This window comes from Meles meles, chromosome 10 (assembly GCF_922984935.1).
Source record: "Meles meles chromosome 10, mMelMel3.1 paternal haplotype, whole genome shotgun sequence".
NCBI lineage: Eukaryota > Metazoa > Chordata > Mammalia > Carnivora > Mustelidae > Meles > Meles meles.
This window is the reverse complement of record NC_060075.1, coordinates 63,564,783-63,582,487: the sequence shown is the minus strand read 5'-3', so window position 1 is coordinate 63,582,487 and position 17,705 is coordinate 63,564,783.

The window sequence follows — 17,705 nt, the reverse complement described above, 5'->3', positions numbered from 1 at the left end:
TTTCCAATTCCTTTTCTTTATAACCTCTTTTATTTCACTTGTTGCTTGGTTGATTGGTTTTTGCTGGTTTGTGTGGTAGAGGGGGGCAGATTCTAAATTTCAGATAGTTTTACAGAAAGATAATTAGTCCCATAGTTTTTCCATTTTACTCAAAACTAAACCTGTTTGGAAGCAATATGGATATGCCACAAACAATGAGACTCCTTGTTTTGAATATCAGGTGGAAAATGTACAAAATTTGGTTTGCATCCTTCTCAGGATCCCATCCTAGGCCATGTGTGAGCATCAATAGTTCTGGATACAAGGTAGTACCCAAATTATTAAAAAAAATTCACCAGTGAGTGACTTAAGAGGATGTTTCTGTAGAGAACAACCTGGCCAATACAATGATTCAGGCATTTGAAAAGTACAGAGGAACAACATATTTAAAGCAATAGAATTGACTAGTTATCATCAGTTGGGCTGATGTCCTACAGATAATTAAAAGGTACTGGCCTTAAACAAAGCAGTGAAAACTAACCATGAAGGTCAAGAGTCCTTAAAGAGAGACTACTGACTCCTGTTGCAGTAGAGTAGAAAAAAAGCCAAAGTTCAAACTGGGAATTTAACAGTTAAGAGCTGACAACAGCAAAGATGACTGACTGATAAACCCAGGCACGTTTGTTAAGCTGAGATCAGGGTTTTCTGCTTGAGAACACCTAAAACCTGATGAGGGGGAGGGGTCTATTGGGGATGGACGTCTCAAAATCTTTGTCTCCAGACTCCTGTGAGTTCCCAAAGTCTTCCCAGCTGGAACCCTCTCCCCGTCCCCCCATGAAAAGCAAGCACATCATCTTCCCTGCAAGACTTCCGTGTTCCAGGCTCCACCCCTCTTCTAGTCTGGAGGCTGATAACTCACTAGGGTTACATTAAGTCCCCATAGAATGTGCTGGGCCTGTTAAGATTATAAAAGAAGCTACAAGAATTAGTCAGGATGTACTGGTAGGAGCCAAAAGAATATTCACGGGCCTAGATTTTGAGAGTGTCTGATGAGAGGCCAGAACTTAAGATAGGGTAAGAGGGAGTTTATTAACTTATAGAACACTTCAAGGAGATGGAATTTGACACCCTGCCAAGAACTGAAAGGGTAGTGCAAACCAGGGGTTCCTAGAAGCCTGGAAGATCACTGATGGAAACTGAAACACCTGAATTATCAAGGCAGACAGTGAAGGAAAGGACAGGCTGGAATAAAGACATCATGAAAGGACAGGGAAGACCCAAGAATGGATCATGCTCCTCTCCAAGGTGACACGCAGAGGGCACACTAATCACCAAAAACATCAGGAATGTGTTGGTGAGAGAGACAACAGCATCATAAAATTCCTTGGTGGGTCTTTGCATGCCACCAAAGGAGAGGAGGCCACCAAGGTTTAAGTCTCTGATCTGTTGGGGTTAATACGTATACATGGTTATGAAATAAGGTTCTAAATTTAATATTTCACACACTGATATGCAATTGTCCCACCACCATTTAAAGGATTATTTTTCTTACTGAATTGTGTCAAGGCTTTTTACCAAAAATCATCTGACCATAAATGAAAAGGTTTATTTCCGCCCCATTGATAGATGGTGTCGTATGAGCATAAAGATTACCACAGCTTATAAGTTTTGAAATTTGAAAATCTTAAGACCAGCAACTTTTTTCTTTCTCAAGAACATTTTGCCTATTCACAGTCCTTTGCGTAACCACCCTTATTTAAGGATCAACATCTCCATTTCTACAAATGGAGATGTACTTCTACAAAGATGATGTGACCTGCTTGCTTTGCATGGGGGCAGGGTGGGGGTTGTTCCACCTGGGAAGGCTTTGGGAACTCAGAGGAGTCTGGAGACAAAGATTTTGAGACGTCCATCCCTGACAGACCCCTCGCCCCCATCAGGTTTTAGGTGTTCTCGAGCAGAACCCTGATCTCAGCATAACAAACGTGCCTGGGTTTATCAGTCAGTCATCTTTGCAGTTGTCAGCTCTGCTGAGATTTCCACAGACATTGCGATCAATCTATTGATCAATGTGAGGGGGTACTGTCTTCCAGTTCATGAACATGGAATGTCTCTTCTTTTAGTTAGCTCTTCATAAGTTATTTTCAAGATATTTTGGGGTGCCTGTCTGGCTCAGCCAGTTAAATGTCAGCCTTCAGCTAGGGTCATGATCTCAGGGTTCTGGGATTGAGCCCCATATCGGGCTCCTTGCTCAGCCTGCTTCTCCCTCTCCCTGCTTCTCTGCCTACTTGTGCTCCCTCTTGTCAAGTAAATAAATAAAATCTTAAAAAAAAAAAAGAATATATTATACTTTCTAGGGCACAGACTGCACTTATTTTGCTAAACATAGGCATGAGTTTTACTGGATTTGATGTACTTGTGAGCAGAATCATTTTCTGACCTTCATTTCAGATTGTTCACTGCCAAGACATAGAAGTCAAGTTGATTTTTACATATTGATTTTATACCCTACAATCTTGCTTAACTCCTCTCTAACGTCTAATAAATATTTTCTAAATTTCAAATTTTTCAGTATATAAATTAACTGCAGGTAGACATTCTTTGTTCCTGCCTTTTTAATCTGAAAGACTTGTTATTACGATGTTATTATAATTATTATCCTGCCTATTATCAGGGGTAAGACTTCCAGCACTATGTTAAATACAAGTGGAATCCTGGCTTTGTGACTGATCGTAGAAAGAAAATACACAGTCTTTCACTATGAAGTATGATGTGAGCAGTAGATTTTTTCAAAAATGCCATTTCCACGCCTAAAATGGGAAATTGACATTAATTCTCAGATTGTTGAAAGTTTTTATCATGAATGGGTGTTGGATTTTCCTGAATGATTGTTCTACATGCTTTAACTGTTTCATTTCGTTTAAATGATGGATATAGTATGGGAGAGGGGGAGGGGGGTTATGGACATTGGGGAAGGTATGTGCTATGGTGAGTGCTGTGAAGTGTGTAAACCTGGCGATTCACAGACCTGTACCCCTGGGGATAAAAATACATTATATGTTTATAAAAAAATAAGAAATAATTTTTTTTAAAAAAGGAAAAATAAACTCGGAAAATTATGCAATCAAAAAAAATCTACCTCTGAAACTATTACTACACTGTATGGTAATTAATTAAATTTAAATTAAAAAATTTTTAAAAAGATCGATATAGTGTATTAATTGATTTTCTCATGTTATTTTTTTTCCCATTTATTTTTTCAGCGTAACAGTATTCATTCTTTTCGCACAACACCCAGTGCTTCATGCAAAACGTGTCCTCCCCATTACCCACCACCTGTTCCCCCAACCTCCCACCCCTGACCCTTCAAAACCCTCAGGTTGTTTTTCAGAGTCCATAGTCTCTTATGGTTCGCCTCCCTTTCCAAATTTTTTTTTTTTAATAAACATATAATGTATTTTTATCCCCAGGGGTACAGGTCTGTGAATCGCCAGGTTTACACACTTCACAGCACTCACGAGAGCACTTACCCTCCCCAATGTCCATAGCCCCCTCCCCCTCTCCCAATCCCACCTCCCCCCAGCAACCCCCAGTTTGTTTTGTGAGATTAAGAGTCATTTATGGTTTGTCTCCCTCCCAATCCCATCTTGTTTCATTTATTCTTCTCCTATCCCCCTACCCCCCCATGTTGCTTCTCCATGTCCTCATATCAGGGAGATCATATGATAAATCAACCTTGTGTTCTTGGAATAAATCACACTTGGTCAGAGTGTAAATCCTTTATGTATGTCACTGAATTTGATTTTCAGATTCAGTTTAGGTTTCTCCTGCTACTCATTAAGAGCACTAATTTTGAGTTTATTTTTTGTTGTTGCTGTTCTTGTGATGCTAGCTGGCTTTGGTATCAGGGTAGCTCACACTAATACATTGAGGTGTGTTCCCTCCTATTTTCAAAGTTTGTGAAGGACTGTATGACTTCTCCTTGAAACACTTAGTATTCCCTACTAACACCAGCTGGGCCTGGACATTGTCTCTATGAAAAAAATATTTCATTACAGTTTCAATTTCTTTACTTGTTAAAGATCTCCTCAGGTTTTCAGTTTCTTCTTCCCTAAGTTTTGGTTATTGTGTTCTAGGAATTTATTCATGTTATCCAAGCTGTTAAAATCAATGGCAATATTTGTTCATAATATTCAATTAAAATCCTTTAAATTTATAGAGAGCTGGTACTGATTTCTCCTCTTTCATCCTTGACTTTGGGAATTCGTGTCTCTTCTTTTTTCCTTGTTCTAGCTAAAGGTCTTTAAAAAAAATTAAACTTTAGGGGCGCCTGGGTGGCTCAGTGGATTAAGCCGCTGCCTTCGGCTCAGGTCATGATCTCAGGGTCCTGGGATCGAGCCCCACATTGGGCTCTGGGCTCCACAGGGAGCCTGCTTCCTCCTCTCTCTCTGCCTGCCTCTCTGCCTACTTGTGATCTCTCTGTGTGTCAAATAAATAAAATAAAATCTTTAAAAAAAAAATTAAACTTTCAACAGAACATAGTTTTCTTTTTTTTTAATTTTCTCTATTAATTTTGTTTTAATTCATTGATTTACACTCTAATTTTATAATTTTCTTTCTTCTGCTTGCTTTAGGTTTAATTGCTCTTTTTCCCTCATTTCTTAAGGCAGATACTTAGGTTACTGAGCCCTTGGGTTACTTAGGTACTTACCCAGGACATTTCCTTACGTAAGTTACTGAGGCCTTTCACATTTTTTGATACAAGACATAAAACCAAAAATTTTCTCCTAAGCATTGCTTATCTACAACACATACATTTCAATATGTTGTGTTTTATTTGCATTCAGTTCAAATATAATCTTAATTTCCCTTATGATTTACTCCTTGAACTAGAAGTTATTTCTAAACATACCATATGATTTCCATATATTTGAAGGTTTTCCAGATCATGGTGTGGAAGTCTAATTTATTTGTAGGAAGAAGACCTACTTTGCATGGTTTCCACATTTTGTTTCATTTGATGTTGTTACTGTTTGTTTGTTTCCTAGTTTGTTTATTACCTTTGTTTGTCCTTGTCTTATGATCCAGTTTATGGTTTATATTGAAGAAAGTTTCACCAGCACTTAAGAAGAAAATGTATCCTTCAGACATTGGAGTTTTCTATTAAGTTCAAGTTAATTGATGGTGCTGTTTAAATTTCTATATCCTGGCTTTTTATGTAGTTGTTTTATCAATTATTGAGAGTGGATTATTGTTATCTCCAGGTACAACTGTTAAATTGTCTATTTTTTCTATATATTTGGGAGCTCTGTTGGTAGGTGTGCATATATATACACTGACTATTATATTTTCTTCATGAATTGACCTTCTATCATTAGGAGATATCTTTTATTGTTTCCACCAATTTTTCTTATTGTGAAGTTTATTTATTTATTTATTTTTGATAGCATAGCTACTTTAGCTCCCTTATTTTTGATGTTTTTCATAGCATATGCTTTTTCTGTCCTCTAACCTTCAATTTTTTTTTTAAGATTTTTTATTTTATTTATTTGACAGAGAGAGATCAGAAGTGGGCAGAGAGGCAGGCAGAGAGAGAGAGGGGGAAGCAGGCTCCCCGCCAAGCAGAGAGCCCGATGCGGGGCTCGATCCCAGGACCCCGAGATCATGACCTGAGCCGAAGCCAGAGGCTTAAACCACTGAGCCACCCAGGCGCCCCTAACCTTCAATTTTTATATTTCAATTGAGGGAATATTGCATACAGATAGAATGTAAGCTGTTTTTAATCTGGTCCAATGAATGTTTGCCTTGGGATTGAGGTTTTTTGTTTATTCACATATAATGTAATTACTCAAATGGTTATATTTACACTGTCATTTTGCTATTATTTTTTATTTTTTAATAACAGCTTTGAAACATAATTTATAGACCATATAAAGTGCCCATTTAGAGCGTACAATGCACAGGTTTGTCCACACAGTTTTAGTGTTATCACCGCCATGTAGTTTTAGAATATTCTCATTAAGTCGAAAAGAAATCCCAACCCCATTGTCAATTACTCCCATTCTTCCCTTCCCCCAGACTCTGGCAACCACTAACTTATCTATGAGTTGACTTATTCTGGACATTTCATATTAATGAAATCAAAGCACGTGGCCTTTTGTGAATGGTTGCTTTCACTTAGTGTAAGTTTTCAAGGTTCATTCATGGTATATCATGAATCACTATTCCATTGTATTTCATGGTTGAATAGTATTTTGTATGGATATACATTTTCTTTTATCCTTTAATCAGTTGATGGACATCTGCGTTGTTTCCATGTTTGGCTATCAAAAATAGTACTGCTATGACTACTTACGTACATCTCTCTATTCCTTGGTTCTTTCTTTATGCATTCTTTTGTGGTTTTTAGAATACTATTTAATCCCTCTGGATTTTTTAAATAATTTTTTTAATTTAATGGTTGTTCTAAGACTACAGTATCCTTTTCACCACCTACTTCAGAACTACTCCTATAAAATAATAGAATTTTCCAATATATCTTGCCTATATCCTCCTTCTATGTGATCTATATGTTATAAAACCAACAGAACAGTGTTATAAATCTTGTATAAAATTTTATATATTTTAGAGGTCAGAAGAATATGAATATGAATATATTTATAGACTCTTTTATATTTAATTATATGTTTAGCATTTCTGACACTTTCCATTTCTTTATGTGGTTGGAGTTATTGTCTAGTTTAATTTTCTTTCAGACTGATGACCTTCCATTAGTTTTCCTGTAAGGCAGGTCTGTTAAGCAATCCTCTCAGAGTTTGCTCATCTGTCACCATCTTTACTCCCTATTCATTTTTGAAGGGTGGTTTTGTCAGATAAAGATTTCTTGGTCTACACTTTTGTTTTCTTTCAATGCTTTGAAGATGGCATTGCAATGTCTTCTGGAAGCCACTGTTCCTGATGAAAAGTTAGCTATTGATTTTGTTGTGGTTTCTTTGTATTTGAGGAAATCTCTTTTCTCTGATGCTTTATATTATATGTGATGTCGATCTTCTATTATACTTAGGGTTTGTTGAATTCCATAAGCGTTAGTGTTTCTCATCAAATTTGGGAAGTTTCTGAGCACTATTTCTTCAACCTGTTTTTCTTCTCCCTTCTCGTTTTCCTCCTGGAACTTCCATGAAAAATTGGTTGGCATGCCTGATTTAGTTTACAGGTCTTTAAGGCTTTGCTCATTTTCTTTTTTTCTCTCTATTCATCAGATCAGGTAATTTCTACTAATCTGTGATCAAGTTTAGTGATTCAACTGTTCAACTCTCCAGGGTCTTAAGCTACTTCTATCTTTTCACTCAATGTCTCAAAATGTGTGGCCTACATGATTGCCTCTGCAGGAAAGAAGAAAGAAAGAGAGTTCTAAAGTACTATGAGATGTTTATATTACTACACTCTACATACCACTAGGCAAATTACACCATACAATCACAATGTGTTTGCAAGGGAAGCTGGGAAATATGTCTCTCTATATAACGAAGATGAAGGAAATAGAATGTGTTTAGTAAGTAGACATCAATACATATGCCATATTCCTCCATGCCTGTATCAGGCAATTCTGTCACCCCAAAGTCTTGCAATTTTTTTTGTTGTGGTTGTCTGCCTATGTAGGTACCCTGACTGTCTACATATTTTCAGGTCAAACTGTTGGGCACATGCATGGCCAACAATGGATTAATAATCACTAAAATGTAAAGACTGGAGTATGCTCTCTAGAGAGCTGGCAGTGATTAAGTTGGCATTGGTAGACCTCTCTTAGGGTTCAGCTCTAATCAAATAAGAAAAAGAAATTCACATTGGAGGCAGGTTGAGAGTGATTACTCCATAATGTGTTGAATAGAAAAGGTCTCTCTGCTTCATTTCCAAACCCTACACAACAATCAATAGCAGAATTTAAAATATATGAATGCATAAGGCCAAACAGAATAGGAGAGGAAAAAAAGTCCTGTCTTTGATAAAAGAGGTGAATAGACAGTAGTTTCCTATGTTGCACTACCCCTTTCAGCTCTATATTTGCACAGATTTTGATACAGGTTATCAGACTCCACAGTCCCTCAGACAAGACTCACATAAACTGTGATGCGAATGGCTCTCTCTGGGCTCTATCATATGACGGTCTTTCTTTACCTCACTTTCAGAATAGGAGATACTTCTGACCTTTTCTGGTAAACACTCTTTGCTTTACTCTCTGATACAAATAAGGTATCAGCTTCCTCCATGCAGGGGAGTTATTTTTAAAGTTTTATTCTCACTAAATTTTTTTTTCAAAAAATTTTAAAGTAATCTCTACACCTATCATGGGGGCTCAAACTCACAACCCCAAGATCAAGAGTCGCAAGCTCTACCAATTGAGCCAGCCAGGTACCCTTCTCAAAGTTTTCTGACACAAGTCCTTTTGTATTACCTCCTCTCCTTTCGTACTCAGCCTTATTTATACATTTTAAGTTCTACTGTTGATGTTTTTGTATGGTTTGGGGATGAAGCAGAAAAACTTATAAGCTCAACCCTCATGTTTAATTGGGAGTCATTATTTTATTTCCTATATTTCTTTTTCCTTTATATTTTCTCATCAATTACTAAAACAAAATCTTAACATTTAATTGAGTGATGTTCATTACTTTCACAAGTTAAATGTCATTTAAAACTTTCACATCAGATGAAATGGATGGTGAAGATACTATTACATGGCCAAAGAAAAAACAATAGAGGTTTAACAATTTTCACATATAGTTAATGGTAAGGGTTAAAGTAGTAGGGTGCCATGATTTCCCTATACACTGTGTTGTCCAAATGAGAGACAGCTTTCTAAAAATCAGTGATTCAGTAGAGACTGCCTGTACTGAAAAATGTAAAAACACAAACATATGTCTAATTCGAATTCATTCCAAGTAGTATAAGGTTCATAACGGATGCACAACAATATCTATGACAAGAGGAAAATCACTTAAATAAATAATGCACATGCCTAAAATTTAAAAAGAACTATTTTGCTTGTTTTAGTAATCAGAAAGGAGGAGTAACAACTGTGCCTAAGTGTTCCAGGACTGGAAATACAGAATGAATTCAAGAACAATACTTTTGCTAAGAATGAATGAATCTTGGCACACAAGAGCACCATTAACAAATTAAAAAGCTGAAGCATGTCTTTAAGATAAAATCTAACTTCTGACACAATAGTTATGGTTCTTTTAGAAAAATTGACAATTTTTTAGTTTTGATATTGATATTTTATACTTCTGCCGAGTAGGTGGTGAAGAGAGACCAGCTGTTCAACACATCTTGGCATTCATAAGTAGAGATGCATTCATTTTTATAGACTAAGATAAGTTTACATCTCACAGCATGCATTATAATGCAATAAAAATCTATACTTATGCTGAATTCATTTGGCAATGAAAATCAAGCTTGGCGTAAGATGAAGATATGACACTTTGAGGGGGAAAAAAAGCAAATGTCACAAAATTAGCTCCATCCATTGTACTACCCTGTGGTGACAGCAGACGTCACTACCAATTTTCTCAAGCTGCTGGTACACATCTGTAACTGAAAACAGTGTAAAAAGCCTTCTAATTAATTGCTACTGGTAGATCTGCTACTTCCAAAAGTTTTTCCCTTGAGAAACAGATGCTAACCTGTCTCAGTGTATGACAATTGCATCCTTTTACAATTTACAAAGAAAATATTTTTCTTTTATTTGCTAATCGATGGCACAGAGAATGTTCCAATAGCCCCAGATGATAAAAGTGTAATTTTTTAAATTATTTTCTTTTCTAACTTGAATAATGGGTTGAGAGCTGTCAAGTTTTGGCTGAACAATAGCTCACCATCCAATTTTACTTCACTCAACTAAAGAGAGATAAAGCTAAGCTGTTAAGCTGGGGTATGAATAAAGCAGTTCTTCAAAACTCTGCTAGCAAGTAAGACTATATAAGCCACAACATATTTCATCTACCAAACTGCTGTGAGCGCTCAATACAGGAGAGTTGGGACTGTGGCAAATCGCCTTTATAAACACAAGTTTCACTAAATGAAAAGTGATAGAAACCACATTTTGCAGCTCTTTGAATATTCTGAAATTCTTACATTTTGAGTCCAAATTCAAAATAGGGATATAATACTGACTTAAGAGCAATACCCTCAAAATCAAACAAAGTGAAGGTTCTAGATCTAAGCTCTTCCCAGCACCTGTTGAGGCAAGACCCAGATGTGGTGGTAGAAAAGTTTAGAGCACCCGCTCATCTCACCACAACTCTTAAACAATCTCTGCTATGTCTCCCAAATCAAAACAAGGAAAATTCACCAATTAATTCAACAAAAAAGAGACAAAATTTATTGAGAGCCTACCCTGTGATGAGCACTGTCTCGAGCGAGCTCTGGAAATACTGTGACTTAAACAGCTTGCATCCCTCACTGAGCCTTCATGTACCCATGACACTGAGCACGGACTTGTACGTGCCAGTCAAACTGTCATGTTTTTTGACTCTAGAGTAACGTAATAGATATGATTGGCATTGTGAAAACAAAAATGAAATGTAATATAGAGGAAAAAAATCAAGGAAAAACTCCATTAATTTAATAATAGCCAGGGTATTGTATTGGCATGTAAATAACTAACACTGGGTATTATCCTTAATCCATACTTTGCGGAGTAAACTGCTCCAGACAGGCAGCACCCACAGCGTGTAATGAGCAGAAACTTCCTGCTCTCTCTGTTGCCACTGCTGATGTTTGAGTCCCGCTGTTCTCACATTCTGGGCTGCTGAGATGACTGCACTTTCTTGGCAGCTGAAAGGAAACCTTGCTCTGGTTTCTCCCATAACAAGCAAGCAACAAAATCCATAATCCATCTTAATTTCACCCCATGTGAATTGAAAGGCAGCGCTGGTGGGAGCAGGAAACATCACTGACAATGGCTAGTGTGAAAGAAAACAAACGATAAAAAAATATTAACTCAATGGACTTAAACCACAAGAGATTTCTCTGCAGTGAAATGGAGCACAGACCCAGACCCAATCACATTTCATTAGTCATTATGCAATTATAGGGGCTTCTGATGGTTTAGTGTTCTTAGAAAAAATAGATTCACAGATAAAGACAGAATAAGTAGAGACTTTATTTTAAATGGGTAATGTGTTGCTGATATAAGCACCGATGGTATTTTTTTTAATGAATGAGAGCACTAACATATCTCACTATTTCAGATCATACAAGTACAGAGGAGCACCAATGCTAGTCTACTTTTCATAAATATTTTCTTAATATATTCTCATAAAATTCCAACAAGCCTAAGTTTATCTTTGACATAACATGGGTTATTTCTTTGGTATTCCAGGAAATTAAAAAAGCTCCTGCATTAGGTTGCTTCATATTGGACTGTTAGTCACCATATTCTTCGATCATTAAAAAGAAAAGTCTTAGCCACACGATAAATAAACCTAATGCTTACCTCTAAGCAACAAAGTAATTAAAATTAATAGTAAGCATTTGCTTTACAGCATGTTTTTCCTCTCTAAACTATGATTTTTGCAACATTTCTTTAAATGGCCTTCACTTTTATTGCATTGCAAAAGTGGAATCATATTCTTTGTATGCACTTCATTATCTCATTTGATTGGGTTTTAATTCCTGCAACATACAGCAAAGGCTGATGTGCCTTTTGCAATTTGAAACAGTGGTTGCATGCTGAGAATAATTAGCTTCACTAAGGCAGAACAAATGATTTCTTTGCAAAACACCAAGTCTGTGTTTCAACAAAGATAATTGCATAATACCCAAGTTATCTGGGGTCTTCCAGTATAGTGGTTACTTTGAGTTTAATTAACATTTCTATAATCTTAATTCCCTAATAACTATAGTGACCCAGAGATTATCATAAAGAATGTTGCTTTTGAAATCTGCAGGTGGGCTGACTTTCTTTTTTGAATTGGTTCATTTGATTTGTCAGTTTCCATGAAAATATTTATTGTATGTTGATTTTTTTATTCAAATACTACTTGTTTCTAATCATAATTTTAAAAAAATAATTTTATCCTTGGCTGTCGCTACCAGAATGGCAGTGGACAATTCTTCCTGCCCTGTTCACACTGAAATTTTGAAGATCTTATATTAATCTAATAGTGGAATGTTTGTAAGAAGCCAGATTAATTTTTTCCACATTTTTTACTGAGATATTATGAGTATGATAATTAAATTCCACCAAACTGTACTAAAGGGAAGTCACTTCGTGATAACAAAAGAAAGATGACAATATCTTTATAATGAAGGGACTAATCTTTAAACCAGTAAAATCTGTACTAAAATGTTCATCCAATTGTTTATATTTAAGAATCTTGTTGAGGTAATGATTATTGCAGCACCTTGAGTGGAAATATTAATCAGTTTATTATACAGCAAAAAGGTCATGAGTGCATACTGTTCTGAAATTAAGCCTTACTTTCATATCCCTACATGGCTATAGGAAACTTAAGATGTTGCTGCCTTACAGAGAACCATCTAGCACCTTACAGTTCCAGACACCAATGGTTTGACAAGCCCAATTCATGTAAGACTGCTACAAACAAATTCATTTTCTAAAATGTCTCTGGAATAATCAAGTAAAGACAACCGTAAGAGTTTTAAACTTTATAGTCTGTATTTATATCTATGACACCACTGACACAATAAAGTTATGATCAAATTAACTTCCATTCTATATCTACAATTTCAATTCTGCATGTTAACAGGTTTCTGCCATTTGTGTGACTGAGATAGGAAGAACGTGTTTACGGGTCCCCTGAAAAGAATACTTTTATAGAGAAATGGATAATCATGTCTGTGACAGAGAGCCTCTTATTTATTTATTTATTTATTTTAAGAATTCATGTATTTATTTATTTGAGAGAGGGAGCACAAGCAGGGGGCAGAAGGAGGAGAGAGACTCGGAAGCAGACTGCACACTGATCGCAGAGTCCTATGTTGATCTTGATCCCAGGATCCCGAGATCATGATCTCAAGAGTTGGACACTTAACCAACTGAGCCATCCAAATGCCCCAAGAATCTTTTATAGGAGGCTGGCTAAACAACGTTACAGACCTATTTTCAATTCCCAAGACCTATTCTTCAAGATTCCACAAAACTCCAAAAAATGGTATTTCACTACTACACCTTATTGGTGTGTTTTATTTTCTAAAATTATATAATTTATTGACTTTTTTTTTAAAAGAAAGAATGTGTTTAAAACATAAGAAATACCCTCCTTAGGGCACCTGGGTGGCTCAGTGGGTCAAAGCCTCTGCCTTTGGCTCAGGTCATCATCTCAGGGTCCGGGGATCGAGCCCCACATCGGGCTCTCTGCTCAGCAGGGCGCCTGCTTCCTCCTCTCTCTCTGCCTGCCTCTCTGCCTACTTGTGATCTCTGTCAAATAAATAAGTAAAATCTTTAAAAAAAGAAATTAAAAAAAAAAGAAATACCCTCCTTTCCTCATTTTGAGACTCTGAATCACCAAAAAGCTTAGTACTTTTTGGAAAGTGAGTTTGATCTTCAGAATTGTGGTTCTAAATGTAGTTTCTGAAGTGCTAACTGACTTTGCTGTACAGATCACGTATCTTCATGTATCTACACATTATTAAATTGTAGTGATCAGCCAGTTAGCAAATGCAGTAAAAGTAATGAAAATTCCTTGAGAACTATTGAAGCTATAGTAAAAAAGAGAATTTAACAAAAGCAAAACTGAATTCAAAGAGTATGAAATTCCAAGAGTATTAAAAATTTGCCAAAGTAACTCTGCTTTATTTTTATTCAAGTTTTTAGAAAGACAATTTATCGAATAATGTGTATTCTTTACATCCCTCAAGCACCTAATGAGGCTTCCAAATTGTTTTTCTCAGTAAATGACTTGGATTAGGGTCAAAGTGATTTATCTTGGAATATTTTTAAAAACTCACAGTTTATATAGATATGGACACAGAAAACTATAAAACTGGGGTGCCTGGGTGGCTCAGTGGGTTAAAGCCTCCACCTTCAGCTCAGGTCATGGTCTCAGGGTCCTGGTATCGAGCCCCACATCGGGCTCTCTGCTCAGCAGGGAGTCTGCTTCCCCCTCTCTCTCTGCCTGTCTGCCTACTTGTTATCTTTCTCTGTCAAATACATAAATAAAATCTTTTTAAAAATCTGTAAAACTTACTTCCTTCTAGTCATAGCTACCAAGTAAAGTTCTTTTTGTCTGGCAAGAATATTGGTTAGACGAGGGTCAAAGGCACACTTATTTAATAAATGTGAATTCAAAAGAGGTTTAAAAAACAGAAAGTATTTATTGAAATGCCCATTAGACTAAGAATAAATTTTTGTAGCAACTCAGCTTTAGTTGCTTTATCAATCCTTTCATTTCAAAAGGTAAAAGTCAACTGAAATCTATTAAGAGAATGTAATTGGTTGTTGGGAGTTTTTTGATTACTGATTCAATTTTATTAGTAGTGATCAGTCTATTCAGATTTTCTATTTCTTCCTGATTTAGTCTTGGAAGACCATATGTTTCTAGGAATTTATCCATTCCTTCTAGATTATCCAGTTTGTTGGCATAATTGTTCATTGTATTCTCTTAATATCTTTTGTATTTCAGTGGTGTTGGTTTTAACTTCTATTTCATTTCTGATTTTACTTACTGGAGTCCCCTCTCTTAATGAGTCTGGCTAATGTTTTTCAATTTTGTTTATCTTTTCAAAGAAAGAGCTCTTCGTTTCATTGACATTTTCTATTGTTTATATAAATAAAACTAACTAAAACATGTTCTTCTATGAAATGGAAGAATTAATATTGTTAAAATGTCCATACCACCCAAAGTAATCTATAGATTCAATGCAATCCCTATAAAAATACCAACAGCATTTTCACAAAGCTAAGACAATTCTAAAATTTGTATGGAACTACAAATAACCCCAAACAACCAAAACAATCTTGAAAATGAACAAAGCTGGAGATATTATGCCCCTAGATTTCAAAATACACTATAAAGCTATAATGATCAAAACAGTATGGTACTGGCACAAAAACACACATATGTGCAAAACAGGATATAGCCCAGAAATCAACCCATACTTACATGGTCAGTTAATCTACAACAAAGGAGGTAAGAATACACAATGGGGAAAAGAAAAGCTCTTCAATAAATGGTGTTCGGAAAAGTGGACAGCGACATGGAAAAGAATGAAACTGGACCGCTTTCATGCAAATATACAAAAATAAACTCGAAATAGGTTAAAGACCAAAATATAAGACCTAAAATCATAAAACTCCTAAGAAACAAAACAAAACAAATACCATAGATAGTAAGCTCTTGGACATTGGTCTTAGTAATATTTTTTTTGGATCTACTGTCTGAGGCAAAGGTAGCAAAAACAACGAATACAAACAACTGGTACTATATCAAAGTAAAAAGCTTTTGTATGTGTTGGAACCTATCCAACAAAATGAAAAGACAACCTACTGAATAAAAGAGGATATTTGCAAATCCTGTATCTGATAAATGGTTAGCATTCCAAGTGTGTGTACGTATGTAAATGTAAATGTGTGTTTATACACACACACACACACACACACACACCACTCATATTCTACCAGCAACAAAAATGAAATTAAGAAATGGGCAGAAAACCTGAATCGACATTTTTCTGAAGATGATATACAGACAGCCAACAAACATATGAAAAGATGTTCATCACTAATTATCAGGGAAATGCAAATCAGAACCACAATGAGCTATCACTTCATACCAGTCAGAAGGCTAGTATCAAAGAGACAAGAAATAACAAGTGTTGGGGAGGATGTGAAGAGGGATTCCTTGTGCATCCCTGGTATGAATCTAAGTTGTTGCAACCATTACGGAAAACAGTATAGAGTTTCCCCCAAAACCTAAAAATAGAAATATCATAAAATCCAGCAATTTCAGCTCTGAGTGTTTACTCCCCCCCCCAAAAAACACCCAGATACACTAATTCAAGGAAATATATGCACCCCTAATGTTCACTGCAGCATATTTCCTTTATCCAAAATACAGATCTGACCTAAGGGTCTATCAGTAAAGGAATAAAGAAGACATGGTGTATATATACAATGAAAAGCTATTTAGCTATAAAAAGAATAACATCTTGCCATTTGTGACAACATGGATGGAACTAGAGGGTATTACGCTAAGTGAAGTAAGTCAGAAAAAGCCAAAACTGTATGACTTCACTTACATGTGGAATCTAAATAACAAATGAACAAAAAAACCAGAAACAGACTCAGAAATACAGAAAAACAACTGGTGATTGCCAGAGGTGAGGACAGTGGATAGATGGGCCAAACTGGGGAAGGAGATTATAAATTTTAGTTATAAATTAGTCATGAGGCTATAAAGCACAGCACTGGGGGATGCCTGGGTGGCTCAGTGGGTTAAAGCTTCTGCCTTTGGCTCGGGTCATGATCCCAGGGTCCTGGGATAGAGCCTTGCATAGGGCTCTCTGCTAGGCATGGAGCCTGCTTCCGCCTCTCTCTCTCTCTCTGCCTGCCAAATAAATAAATAAAATCTTTAAAAAAAATAAAAATAAAAATAAAGCACAGCACTGGGAACAAAGCCAATAATATTATAACAACTATTTATGATGACCAATAATAAGTAGACTTACTATGTGATCATTTTGTAATGCACATAAGTATCAAATCATTATGTTGTACACTTAGAACTAATATTTATGCCAATTTAAAAACTAATCAACAAAAAAGAGAATATAATTAGAAAATCATAAAAATTTACTGAGAGTACCATGGTGTTGAAACAGTGTAACCATTAGTTTAGAATTGATGATATCAGTGACAAATTACTAATGTTTCATACAAAAGGGTGATCGCTCCTGTTCAGAAGTACTTAAGTGACAATAAACGAAGGACTGTGATTTTTTTTTTAAAGTGGGAAAAGAAGGTAGATCTGATTGTGCACCAGTAGAAAGGATAAAGTAAACTGACCCATGAGTAACATGTGTTTGGATTATAAACAGGTCACCTTGTACACAGACTTTGTTTGATAATACAGAGCAGGCAGTACTGCATTTTCTCTTCCTTTTCATTTTCTTAATGTTTTCTTTTCTCTAGTTTATTGTAAGAATACTGTATGTCATCCTACAGAAAACACTCCAAATAAATATTAATCAATTATTCATGTCATTGGTAAGGCTTCCAGTCAACAGTATACTATTAGTAAATACGTTTTGGAGGAGTCAAAGTTATACACAAATTTTCAGCTGTGTGGGGCTTTGACACACCTAACCCCTGTATTGTTCAAAGAGCAGCAATATTCTAAGAATTATCATTTTATCCTCTATAAAGCAATAAATATCACCAACCTTATTTACTTTTTATGGAGTCTTTAAGGTATCCTGTCTTTTTACCATTTGAAATTAAATGAACTGACAAAAATTATATGAATCATTCTCTTTCCACCCCTTCCACTTGACTTAAAGAAATAAGTTTTGTTGGGCACCTGGTTGGCTCAGTTGGTTAAGCATTTGGCCTTCAGCTCAGATCATGATCCCAGGGTCCTGGGATCGAGTCCCACATCAGGCTCTCTGCTCAGCAAGGAGCCTGCTTATCCCTCTCACTCTCTCTCTGTGTTCTCTCTTGCTCTCTCTCTCTCTCTCAAATAAATAAAATCCTAAAAAAAAAAAAG